The sequence below is a fragment of the Neovison vison genome, chromosome 13 (assembly GCF_020171115.1).
Source record: "Neovison vison isolate M4711 chromosome 13, ASM_NN_V1, whole genome shotgun sequence".
In the NCBI taxonomy this organism is placed as follows: domain Eukaryota; kingdom Metazoa; phylum Chordata; class Mammalia; order Carnivora; family Mustelidae; genus Neogale; species Neogale vison.
The window spans coordinates 64,607,670-64,622,017 of NC_058103.1; the positions used below are offsets into that span (position 1 = coordinate 64,607,670).

Consider the following 14,348-nt stretch of genomic DNA (forward strand, 5'->3'; position numbering starts at 1 on the left):
AGCCATTCATGGCCGGACACCCTTGTTTGTCCATCTTTTCTTCTGCCTTCCCTTTCAGAATTTGGCCCTGTTCCCAAATAGATCCAAGATAGACAACACTTGACTGGTTTTCTCACCTACATGCTATTGGACCCTGAGTCTTGAGCCCTGGTTCTCTTAGTCTCTCTCTCTCTCTCTCCCTTCCCCAGTCTCTTCCTATGACAGAAATTCTACTGCGATCTTATGAACTTGCCTCACTATTGTCAGTCCTGCCCCTGTTTATTATAAGCAGGAACCCTCCCCTCCAGACCTAGAATAACAACTATCTGAAGACTTCCTGACTCTCAAGTTTGACTCAGCCCAGATTCTCTTACATTTCATTCTGCCAGCACAGTTGGGATCCTTGATCTTTCCTTGGATGTTCTGGCTTTAACTTGGTTTAGGTAGAGCTTGACACATTAGTCTGGGACATCATGGGTGAATGGGCTCCTGGACTCTGTCCAGATTCCCTCACCATCCTCACTTGCTGCCCAGCTGTCCAGATTCATGCCAGAACCAAGAGAGGTGATACAGGTATGCAGGCCCTGACAGGCTCACCTACAGACAGAAACTCAGAATTCTGTAGCTCAGCTTCTGTTTATGTAGGGTAGTCAAACAGATAAGCATGGCTCTAGAACAGTGCCAAGTAGTTGAAATGCTGACCTTGCCACCTACCAGCTTTGGGCAAATTGCTTAACCTTTCCGAGTGCTGACCTCTTCGTATCACTTGTGAAGGGGGCTAGCATTATTGATCTTTTGAGATAATTCTGAATACTACTGAGCTAATGCTTGTGAAAAACCGAGGAGGCAGTCAAAATTAGGTAGCTCTAACTCTTAGTCCATGCAGTATTGCTCGAGAGTGGCCTTGAGTCAATTCATAAAGGGTTCTCTCTGCCTACCTTCCCTCCTTATTATTCCTTTCAATTTGCCCTAAAAACCATAAGGGATTCATGACCTGGTAGGTAGAGAGAGATGTCACATAGTATAATAGGTCAGCATATTTGCATTACAATTAAGAATTATTTTAAGGGTCTGTTTGAAAAACAGGCCATGATGCTTTTATTCCTCAGTAGGGGGTGGGGAAAGGCTTCGCCAGAAACACATTCACAAAACTTCCCTAAGAAGCCCTCAGTCTTTCCTGGCACTAGTAGTTAAAGGATACCACAGAACCTCATTAAGTGTAAAATACCCATTAGCACTTTATTATACTGGATATGTAAGAGATTATCTGTATAGCCTACTTAAGTTTAAAAGAGTCCAGTTACAAAGTAAACATTAATTAAGGGACATTTTTATATTTTCTGACAGAAACCTTTCATGCTGCCAATGTTAGAGCAGTTCATCTAGAACACTGGCAGTCATCATACTCGCTTAGGTATGGAGTACATTCACTGTGATGAATTTTTATTAGGATTTCTGTTTATTCTTTGCTTGCTGATAAAGGAAGCACTAATGACCAGTTAGTATGGCTAGTGAATGTTAAAATCTTCAGCTGTAGAAACAATCAATCAGTCTAATCAAATAGTGTATTAATTTCAAATACTATCTTGCCTGACACCGGACTCTGAGAGTGTTAATAAATAATTGAACTGGTCTTTCAGAGACACTCTCTTTGTAACTCTCTGGTTGGCTTCAACATTTAGCAGCACGGATTTTCTCTGAGAGTCCTAAACCCGGGGGCTCACACCAGATGCGGGAATTGTGCCATCTGGGTGTGTGTCAGGAGCTTAGCCCAAGTGACGCCTGTAACTTGGACTTGTCTTCCGTGACACAGTCGTTTTCTGACCAAATGCTGCCTCTATGGCTTTACAAATGCAAGCCTCAGGAAGTGGAAAACTTACAGCAGCACCTTAAAGAACAAATCTTTTGCTCAACTAGTAGTTGGGGTCAAAATTTGCCACAGGAAAAACATGAAACTTTAGGATGTAATATTGTCCTTTCCCCTCCTTAAGTCTCTCTTCCTATACTCTCTTAAATTTATTGTAATTGCTGAAATTTTTTATATGTCAATTCCTGGGACTATCTGACAAGATCTTTAGGAAATCATTGACTTCGGACTTAAAATTTTATATATTAAAGAAGTGCGATTTGTTCTGCCCTCATTCACTCCCTTCTGTTGTGGATTAAATTCTGTCAATATTTTCAATAAAATCTCCATTTCCTCAAGATTTAACCTCAAACATAAAACCTCCCCTGGGAGCAAGTAAGTATGGAAAGTTTCCAAGAGGAAGGGCATGGGATATTTATATAACTAAAAAGTTATCCTTAAAAGAAATGATATGTGTATAGAGAGATGTAACTGGCAGGAAAATTATTTGGTCGAATGCTCTCTTTGATGATAGCTCAGCAGCCAGTAATGCTCAAGCTAATTAACCATTTGTCGTTATTTTTCTAGAGAAACTGTCTAGTACTTTTTCAAAAGGCACAAATATTCCTGTCTTTGATAACGTGATAAATCAAAAATGGATTTAGGCAAAATCTAATACTTGACTGAAACCAAAAGGATGGTGAGTAGTTCATGAGGTTCCAATAGAGACACTGAAAGTTCAAAGATAATTCTGAGTTAAATTAATTTGTGTGAGGCTCTTTCATTCATAAACTTGCTTCACTGGTGTAGAGTTTGTCCTAAACCTAAAAGCTCTATAGAAATAATTGCACACACACACACACACACTCCTTCAAGATCTGCTCAAGAAACAGGTGGATTAATTCATGCTGGGTTTTTGGTGGTTGGTTTTTGTTGTTGTTGTTTTGTTTTTAATTCTTGGAAGTAGGTTCTATATTTCACCACAATACATACAGAAAAAGTAAAAGAGGCTGGAGAAAAGATGATGAGGATGAAAGAATCAAGATTCCAACTGTAGCAAGTAACATACATCAGAATTCATTTCTTTCTGTACTTATATGGCTTTAATTGAATTATGTCTCCCAGGATTGCATTTCTAGGATTTTCTTAAAATTTTAGTGGGTTTTTGTAAGAGAGGAGAAACACATTACCAGCTAACGTATGGGGATGAAGGAGCCCGACATTCTATAAAACAACCCAACAGATATGGTATGATATGATATAGTTGCATCTTTTGAAAAACTAAAGAAGGTCAAAAAGATCAGCATGAACAGAATGTTCCAGTCAAACTTCTGGTGCTCGAAATGGGCAAAACCATTAGGAGGTCTTGCAATTTGTGTTCCTCCTATTTATTTCAGGTCCAGGACTTCATTAAGCAATACCACTTGCAAAGTACTGGGAATAGAGATTTATCTATAGAAAAGTAGAATATAACAAAAACATACAAATAAATAAAAATGATTAAAAAACAAACATCATTAACTGTAATTGAGTAAAGAGCTGTATATTTACCTTAGAGCAAAAAGCAGACCACAGGGAAGTTTGAGGTTATGGACAGGATAGAGAAACTACATATATGGATCAGGGTGGGGGAGTTAAATTAAAGAAAGGGAAATTACAACTTTCATATATTTGTTCTGTTTTCCTGGTGCAATTATTTTTTTCTTGTCTCCCCCTCCAAATCTAAAACCAGAGTATCTGAGCATTAGATGCAAAATTGTTTTCCTAAACTTGACTTAGGTGGAAATTTTTTTAAAACAAAATCAACATCAACAACCATAACAAATTGCTAGTTTTCAGAAAATGGAAAGACAGCTTTTAAGAGAACTTGGGGTTTGTTGTAATCTGCCTCTTTTTGGGCTGAGGTAGATTCAGAGTTAGCATGAAAAAATATAGATGAAAAAAGAAATAGGATGAAAAGCAAAGATGTTCACTAAATGCTTATCAATCATTTTGGGATTTAGGGCAGAAATTCAAATAGATCTCAGTGTGAATCCTGACTCTCTTCTCTCACATGTTAGCTCTGTGGTCCTGGACAAGTTATTTAACAGTTAGTAGTGACTTAGTTCAACTATTTAATGGGCCTCAGTTCTATCATTTGTATACCCAAGATAATCACAGCACATTGGATCTACCTTAGGGAGTGTTGGGAGCTTCAAAAGAGAATATATATGTCAAGTCCTATGGAGAGGGCATGAGGTTGGCACACAGTAGGAGCCAATGACTGGCAGTTATCAGCATAGATTCCCTTTGCTGAAGTGGGACAGGGCTGACAATTAAATAAGCATAACTATATTTTCATGAAGACTGGTGGTTGGCTGAATAATCTCTATAGCACAACCACATGCATGAAACTTAATGAAATAAACATCAATTAGACACTTTACTCACTCCTTTACTACAATATAAATAGGGTGTAGGTTTGTCTTTGTCTGTCCTGACTGGGCTTATCCCTCAGGAATAACCAGAGGAGAAAAGACACCTGCCCAGCCCTCAGCAAGGCCCATAACTCAAGCACTTTCTATTTCCTGAAAATAATCTTTTTTTTTTTTTTAAAGGCAGGTCCATTGTCTGTGAAATTCTATCACAACTGACACATGAGAGCAATCAAATCCTGCTCACTATCTATCAGATTGACAATAATGTTAAAGTAACTTGTCTCAGCTCAGAAAATGCTTTGAAAGTCTATCTCACACTAATGATCAAAAACTGTTCTAGCAAATGCTCTTTTTCAATAACAAAGCTGATCAGAAACCCAAAACAGACAAGTAAAACCCAAAGTCATCTCACAAATTGTACTAAAATGAGTGCTGACATGGACATATTTCCTAGTCTTGACTATACCGACATTTCTGAAATAGTTGAAAAGGAAAAATCCACTGGATGTTGTTCTAAAGTGAGTTTTATAATAGCAAAAAATTGCTTTAGTTCTCAACAGGGCCTAGGGACAAAAAAGAGAGTCCAAAATTAAGGATCAGGGATTTTCTTCCCCGATGTAAACTCCATGATGGCAGGGGCTCTGTCTGTCTTGTTTCCAGAAGAGCCCCAGAACCTGAAACAGTGCCTGGCAGAAAGCTGGTTCTCAGAAACCTTTCCTGCGTGAATTGCATGAAGACTGGGCTGTGGTCCCATGACCTCTTCAAAAGATCTGGGGAAAGATCCAAAGGTGACATTCTGCCATGGTGAAATCACCTAGAGAATTTCTGACTTTCTAGGTGGTGCCCCCTCTCAATTAGAAAAGCTAGTATCCTCAGAAACATTATGCTCAGAAACATTATGCTCAGTATGCTAGTATCCTCAGAAACATTATGCTCAGTCACATATTGTATGGCTTCATTTATATGAAATTTCAGACTAGGTAAGTCCCTAGAGACAGAATACAAATTGGTGGTCACCAGGGGCCTGAGGGAAGGGACAAGGGAAGCAATTGTTCAACACCTGTGGGGTTTCCTTCTGAAAATGTTTTGGAATTAGAAGTGTTGGTTACACAACATGGGAATGTACTCTATGCCAGTAAACTGCTCACTTTAAAATGATTAATTATATGTTATGCTATTTTTGCCCCAATTAAAAGAAGAAAAAAAAAAAAACAGGCACCTGGGTGGCTCTACCTTTGGCTCAGGTCACGATCCTGGGATCCTGGATTCGAGCTCCGCATTGGAGTCTGCTTCTCCCTCTCCCTCTCCCTCTACCCCCCTCCCCCACTTGTGTGTACTCTCGCTCAAACAAATAAAATCTTTTAAAATATAAAAATAAAATAAAATAAACAAACAAGCTAACAGGAGTCTTCAGTCCCATTGAGTTTCAGAGCCTGTAATACCATCAAACATAACAGGACTTTATCACTCTCTGAAGGAAATTGCTTATAAAAATGTTACAATATTACAAAAATATTGTAAATTTTTGTAAAAAATATTACATTCAGATAATATATCTGAATTCATGTATATTTTGGTGCATATATTACCAATAAAGATGATCTTTTTATTACATCCCTCTTCGTTTGGTGTGTGTGCATGCTCATCATCGTCAGAAATGCTGAAGAAAAGAGCATCCTGTATGTAGTACTTCTCTTAGCTCAACTTCATTTGTTTTGATGCATTAGGCTCTTTTGAGGAGACAGGAGTGGGATTAATAGGCTCCTTATTTACTGGGCTGGTCCAATCTCCTTTGACCTTATTTTACTGGATTCCTCTGTAGTATTTGACTCCATTTTTCTTGAAAATTTCCTCCTCCTTTGGTTACTTTGATGCTAAGCCTCCTCATAAAATCCATTTCAGCTGCCTTTTAGATGACAGGATGTCTCACAGTTCTGTCTTGCCTCTTTTCACCCTATAGACTTCCCTGCCTTGAGTTTAGCCATCATTGCTATTGTCTATTATTTTGAAGGGCATATACACTACGTTTAAGAGAAAGGAACTCAAGAGAAAGTATAGGGGAAGGGGACATTGCAAGAAGAGGGAACAGTAAGAAGCAAAGGCAGATGGGATAGAATTTTATGGGTACTTTCATAGGAGGGAAGAGCAACCAGCAAAGGAAACAAACAGCAGGAAAATGTAAGGAGGACTGGTATAATATCATGGAAGTTGAGAGAAGGGGACATTTAAAGCAGTGGGTAGTTTAGAGTGTTTTAAGAGCAGAAGAGATAAGAAGAATGGGAGGTGAGAGAAGACCACTGAATTAGCAAGAAGAAGTTCATTTGTAACCTTAGAGAAGGCAGGTCCTAGAGGCTGGAAGGTCAGGATTGAGCATCGTATATGACAGAGAATAGCCTAAAGAAAGCCTGGTTCCCCAGTAACATTGCTGTTGAAATCAGGAGCCCTGTCCTAACAGGTGCTCTTCACCACCTTTTGTGTCCCCCAGCATCAGTCTTGGAAGGAGAACAGAAGTGGAGAAACCATGGAAGCCAAAGAATGTATAAGGTTCAATAAGCAGGGTGATCCTGAGGCTGTAGGAAGGAATTCCACAGAAGAAAGAAGGATCCATGAAATAGAAGCACTGCTTTCTTTCTTTTCTACAACTTCAGTTTCACTGGAGAGCCGGCCCCCCCGGGACTACTATTCAGATCAAGAAGCAGTATCTTGGGGCACCTGGGTGGCTCAGTGAGTTAAGCCTCTGCCTTCGGCTCAGGTCATGGTCTTGGGGTCCTGGGATCAAGTCCTGCATTGGGCTGTCTGCTTGGTGGGTAGCCTGCTTCTCCCCTATCTCTCTCTGTCTGCCTCTCTGCCTACTTGTGATCTCTTTCTTTCAAATAAATAAATAAAATCTTTAAAAAAAAAAGAAGCAGTATCTTTGTGCCAATCAATTAAAGACATTTAGATATTGTCATAATTACTAACTAACACATAGGTGCAGTAGTCTCAGTGTTGGTAGTACTAAAGCTACATGGCAATAGTCAGATGCCTTGCTTCAAGCTATGTTGTCCTTAAGCATGTTAATTATGGTATAAATCATTACTCATATCTGTTAGGTGTCCACTGTAGGAAAAAGGTCCCTTCCCATCCAACTCCGAATGTTTTACGGGAAGTAACTCAAAAAATCATCTGCTACCATTGGTAAATAAATCATTTTGTCTTGACTGTTGCTTTATATGCAAACATACTGAAACTTTCATCATATTCACAACAGAGTGAATGAGAAAATTAGGTATCTTGCTCTTCTTTGTCACTATTTTGTTTCCCTGAAAATTTTTCTCTAGAGTTTCAAGAAAGTAACTAAATTCAGAATGGCTTAAAAATGAAACAAGCAAAAAAGAACTTAGGAACAGGTTTTTAAATAAAAGGATGTCTTGATCTGACCTCTTCAGTATCATATACAACTGAAACAAATAAAAGGAAGTACAGAAGAGACATAACTTCAATAAAGTCATAAAACCCCAACCCACAATAAGATGGTGGCATTTTCTACATTCTAGCACGTGATAAACCCATTTAGGAGTCAGTGACAGAACCACATGCCAAGTCCCGTAAATAACTTGTTTCCCCCTAATGTAATATCTGGCCTCATTTTGCTGGCATCCTTTCAGCTGTTTGGTGTTTGCCTTTTGACTGTCAGGACTGACAGAACATTGGAGTTTTATGCCTCTGGAGATCAATTTTGCCTCACCTTTGCCTTAGCGAAAAGTAGACTCTTGTCCCTCCTTTATGATAAGGACCTCTCATTAATACAAAAACCTACATTTTTTTTAAACCTGCAGAGCATATTCGTAGTAAAGAGGAGGTTAAAGGCGCTGTCAACTAATGGAAATTTCCCAGCACATGGGCTTTTCTGTGACATAGAGTTGGGTCTCCAACTTCAGACCGAAATCTAAGAACATGAGATTTATGGCATGCTCCTGAGGTAGCTTAATGTGTAAGGACGGCCTTGCCAACATGCGGAGGTCAGCCTAAAAAGCCAAATACCAAATAACGCCCTTTACAAAGCACATATTAGCTGAGAGAACTGTGTGTCTTTTCATTCTCAACAAGGTACATATGAAAAGCCAACACGGTATTATTCTAGTTCTTAATCGTCTGTTCCTCTCAGATAAATAAGCGGTGGGTGGTTTTGTTTGGTTTTTGTTTTTTTAATTCTAAGACTGTGACTACAGTGCACCATTTAGAGGGGGAAAAAAAAAAACTAAGACTAAAATGTTGGCCAATTTTGATAAACCAGATTATCAAAAATGGTACATACAATTTCAGTCTCTTCTCCCTCCCAATCAATCAAACTTATCTTGCTTTTCTGACTTTTTCATCTGATTGGACCAAGGTTTAAGATGATTAACAGGCAGCTCATCTATAATTCATTTTCTTATGATGGCTTAACCCTTGTTTCTATTATCTGATTTTATTCCACTTGATTTATACCTTTAATAGACTCCTTTAAAGATAACGGCATTCAGACGTAGGGAGAGCTAAACATTCTCAGAGTTGCTAGGACACCTCCCTTGCGTTGTCACTATTCCCTCCATAAAAGTGATGGGAGAGTACGCAAGTTACACTTGATGCTGGAAAAGCTGCTTGAAATTTCAGGATGAATTTTCCTATAAGGTAATAAACATCTTTGATGTAAGTTTCCTGAGATTTTTATACTTTTGATTCCTAGAATCCTTAGACATGTTAAAACCACAGAATCCCTGGGGGGATTTTCTTTTTCGATCTCAAGAGAGAAATACTAAGGATCCTAAGATCCGATTAGATTTAAAAACTCCATCTTGATTGCAATAGAAGCTCTGGTCCTGGTCTCTCATGGAGGAGGCACTTGAGAGTTTTGAATGTCAGGACGTTAATTCAAACTGTAACCCGAATCAAAGATTCCCAAATCAAAGACATGTAAATTTCATTCTAGAGAAAAAATGACCTCAAAATGTGAGTTCATTTTGTAAATTAAAAAAAAAAAAAATAAGGCAATATTAGAGGTTTAGTGTCACCTTAATCCCTTAAAATCCTTTTGCAAGGCAAAGGCAAAAATAACAAAAAATAACTAGAAGCCTCAGACCCTTCAGATATGGATTCTTTAAGCTGGCAATTTAGAGAATATGCTGAGTTTATAGTCCAGGGAGGCAGGACACTGACCGGCCAGTGTAGCTAATAACGTGGGCAAGACCTGCTGAATTTACTACTCCACGCACTCAACAACAGTAGCATTTGTGACTTATCTCTGCTTTGTTTGCACTCCGTGCACAGCGTAGCGTACGTTAACTACATAAACCTTGACTGCTTTTCTTTTCCCCTTAATAAATAGCAAGCAATCAGGGAAATATAATGTAGGTGACCTCCACCTCCTCCCAAATCAACAATATTTTTCAAAGGTCTACTTTACACAAGACATTCTCCTGGCAAACATCATCACTGCTATTAGGAAGCGTGGGGAACACTTGGAGAAATAGAGATCCCTTATGTTTATCTGCAGATAGGCTCCATACCAAGGTAACAAAGCGTTATTTTTTTCTCCTAATTTAAAGTCCCTCCTCCCACCAAATTAATCATTTTCTCTCGTTATTTAGTAAAATCACTAGATGAGCTGTGACTCCATAAACTTTAGGAACTCATTTATTATGTTGCCTGATCAGACCTTGCATTTATTTACACAGTGTACCCATAAAACCCAGCTTTCATTAGTGCTGGGGAGGAACAGTCCTGCTCCCTATGCTGGGGAAGGTGAAGCTGGAGAAGATAATTAACCATGAAACAATAAGGAGGCTTGCTGGGTAAGCAGTAGTGTGAAAACAGTTACTACTCACAAAAGAGGGGAAATTAGCTTGCTGGATAAAAAAGGAAGTGTCAGATTGAAGACTGAAAGGCCTGCCAACAGAAGTAGATAGCTCTATGCATCATTAATGAAATTTTTTAACACTTAAACGCCACAGCTGTCCACATTTAAATGCATGTAAATGCCATGTGTTTCCAGAGATTAATATGCATGTTGAAATATTTCTTTTCCCCTTAAACTTCTAGATGTTGTCTCTGTCTGTTTCATTTCACCTACTTTCTCTCCAAGAATAAAAATGCACCAGCTTTCTCAGCATTGTGTCCTCATTTCCAAAACCCACATACACTGAGTATCCTGGAGATGGGCAGCGCGCTCATTATATTTTAACAAACACATTATTTTACATTCATAATACCGATATTTTAGTAAACAGAAAGTTTGTTTTGATTTTGCTGCTTCACAGAGTGAAGACTTATGATGTGCGTTTCCTTTCAAAACTTCCTCCTGGAGCATTAGTGCTCCCCGAAGCAGCCCCATTTTGGCAGAAATTCAGTTCTGTGAAGTGCCAAAAGAAATAGAATAAACAAACACTGCTCCATGCAGCTGGCAAGATAATTTACATATTACTGCACACCAAACATGAAGACCTGAATATGGATTAGAGCGCCGGTGATGACACAAATGTCATATAGATAAAGAGAAACAAAATCCAACACATCGTTGTTTATTTTACCCCTGCTACTGTATGAGTGCCACTCAGAAAGAAAAAAAAAATATGGAGGGATTGCTTTTTGAAAATTGGATTCCCTTTCTCATTTGAAGTGGCTTCTTTCAGACCATGAAACAAGAAAGAGAGCAAAAAGGCAAGGATTCTTTGGAGCCCCTCACATTCTGTGCTTTTGTCCTGTGAGTTCAACCGATTGTAATGTGCATCAATTTGAATGACATGGGTTAGCCATCTTAGAGAAACAACCTTTAATATACGGGCACCTGGATCCCCACCTCATCCTTGTGCAGTCCTTGAGGATTCTGGCTGAGCACATAGCTCTTTAACTGAGAATTTAATTTCCCTGAGTGGGATCCTTGGGTAGGCAGGTCCAGTAGGCCATCCTGGCCCATTAAAGTTCCAGCTGGAAACACCACAGAGTAGACAGGACTTGCCTTGAATCCTTAGCTAACTTCTCTTCTCTCCTCATTCCTGCACATGTCGATGGCTTGCCTGCTGCAAAGGGGTTGACCCTTCCTGCTCATGACTAGATGTATTGGTGTCCTAGGGAGGAAGGGAAAACTCTCTAGATATTTATTGCCATAACTCCTTTCCAGTCCTTGGGGATGACAAGAGGATATGAAGAGCTAAGAAGGTAACACTTAACAAATGATGATGGTGACAAGGTGAGGAATACAGAGAACACCGGATATGTTTAGCTTCCACCAAAGTAAAAATTCTTTATCCCACATTGGACAAGGTTGACTTTTCTTATACTATCTTAGAAGCTTCTAGTACTTTAATATTTAGAAGTAATTGTCATGATACTTACTCTTGCTTAAGTGTAAAAACAAGGGGAGAAATTGGGGCTGTGTAGGAGAATCCAGTTAGTTAGATACAATTAAAGTTTAGTAGTCAAGGAATGTTCTTTAACATTGAAGAAACAAACCATTTAAGGTAGGTCAAGGGAGTTGAGTGTTATTTTACCTAGTGGGAAAAAGGCTACACAAGGGCTTATTTTCCACAGCATTTGGAAGGTTACTATGACTAGGATAATGAAAAAGTTATTTATTTTCATAACTCCAAACTCAAGAAATGGAATTACACTGCAGCAAGAAAAAGTAGGTGAGATTCACCAGAAGGATTTGTTATTGAAAGGGCAACTAAACATTCTCATAAACTCCCACAAAGTTTGTGAAAAATCTATCCCTAGATTTCTTTAAAGACAGAAGGGAGAAAACAAAGTGGTTCAAGATAATCCTACATACCGCTTCTCAAACCAAGCTTCCTAAAATAAATCCTTTCATGGTGTTACTCCTGTCATTAAAAACAAAACAAAACAAATACCAACAACTTTCAGTGACTTTTTTCTCTTCTAAATTATTCTGACTTTTAAGGCATTCCATAATCTGGTCAAATAAAAATGACCAAAATTTAATTTAATGCTTTCAAAGCTGACCTTCACCACAGTAACTGCCTCATGAATATCCCCTGCTCACTCATGTTGCCGTGCCTCTGTTCGTAGCAAGTATTTCATAAATATTTTCTGAATGAATGAATGTGGTTTCTATTGCCCTCACCAAGTCTCTCAAAATTCAGTCTTAAAGTTCTCTATAAAGATTGATCTGGATACTCTGCGCTCAGTGATTTCTCTCTCATTTGATTCTACACCAGTGATAGAATCATACAATTTACTACTGACATTTGTTTATCCATTCAACAAATGTTCAATGAATACTTACTACATAGTATGGCCCAATCACTGAGCACAGACTCACCTGTCAAATATCTTGCAGCTTTGTATTTAGTTTTGTAATTGGTGCTCTCATTTCCAGCCCAAATACAGCCTGGATTAATTACTGTCTCATTTATGTTGATATTATCTTAGTATCACTCCATATAGCTTGCCAATTTCTTTAGGGTAGAGACCATATCCTGTAGTACTTCTGTGTAGATAAATCTCTAACAATGCTGACCACAGAGTAGGTACTCAAGGTACTCTTGATTATCTGCCTATAGGTTCAGTCCCTTTCAATTCCATGACCCAGTGGAATCAGGCAACAAACCTTCCTTGCAAATAGGTTAAATATTCAGAATCCAACTCATGCATAATCAGTAGTGATATACTGATGGTATTATGACTGCAGAAAGAATATTTAATCTAAGTTAAAATACCTTTGGTTTTTCAGACTTAGGGCCTATGGATCTGCCTTTACTATCCTGCTTTACTATACTTTTCTATGCAAAAATTTGCTTTTTCAATTTTGGTATTTCAATTTTAACCGCCTTGATGACAATACAAAAACTCTTCTTGACATTCAGCAAACTTAGTTATTTACATGTTAAAAAATCATAAACACAACTCAAGTGAAACAATAGACCTGTAATATTGGACCTGAATAAAAAAGAAAATTAGAGTAAATCTGATCTTCCTATAGCAGGATAAGAAAATTATTTGACCCTAGTGGCATTTTCAATTATGTTTTTTCTTCAATCAAAATTTAAATGTGACTATTGTTTCAAGATCAGCGGGGTTGGTATTAAGGCTTAATGCCTATTATGTCTAGGGGCACCTGGGTGGCTCAGTGGGTTAAAGCCTCTGTCTTCCACTCAGGTTATGATCCCAGGTTCTTGGGATCGAGGCCCACATCGGGCTCTCTGCTCAGCAGGGAGCCTGCTTCCTCCTCTCTCTCTCTGCCTGCCTCTCTGCCTACTTGTGATCTCTGTCTGTCAAATAAATAAGTAAAATCTTTAAAAAAAAAAACAAAAAACCTAGGGCACTTGGGTGGCTCAGTGGGTTAAGCCGCTGCCTTCAGCTCAGGTCATGATCTCAGGGTCCTGGGATCGAGTCCCGCATCGGGCTCTCTGCTCAGCAGGGAGCCTGCTTCCTCCTCTCTCTCTCTCTGCCTGCCTCTCTGCCTACTTGTGATCTCTCTCTCTGTGTCAAATAAATAAATAAATAATCTTAAAAAAAAAAAAAAAACCTATTATGTCTAGACCCGTGCTTCCCAATCTTCTTCAAGTTATGACATATGGAAAGTGCTAATATAGACTTGCTTACCAGGAAGGAAGGAAGGAAGAGATTACTCACTAAAGATTACTGATTACTCCCAGGCCCTGCCCAGCATTCCCCCTCCCCACCCCCACCTCCCATACACACACCAGGAGGGATGAGGGTTTCAATATCTTAGCTCACCTCTAACTAATTCAAGGTACATGGATGGGATGACATAAATATAATTAGAGGTTTCTCTGGTTGGGAAACCATGAACATATGAGAAGGTGGAGAAGTGGGTCGATGAAGACTGAATTAATGGCAGTTTGATATAGGAAGAAAAAATAAATACATAGACTAAAGCAAATTAATATGAACTTTGTAGAAAATGTCATTCATTCAATAAATATATATTTAACAAATTCATTCGGCACATATTTATTGAATCCCCTGTCCTGAATAAAACAGACAAGTTTCAGTGGGTAAGATTTACCTAGTGGGTAAGATTACAATCTGTGATAAGATATAAGAGGCAAACTTGATCTACTCCAGGAGGTCAAGAAAAGCTTGCCTGAGGAAGTGGTTCTTCA

At 38.7% G+C, this 14,348-nt stretch overlaps 1 protein-coding gene across 2 annotated transcripts in view; it reads right to left on the reverse strand.

Moving 5' to 3' along the window:
- Window positions 1–14,348, reverse strand: part of AKAP6 (A-kinase anchoring protein 6) — a 552,477-nt gene that overhangs the window by 10,190 nt on the left and 527,939 nt on the right. The gene's annotated exons all lie outside the window — the stretch shown is intronic.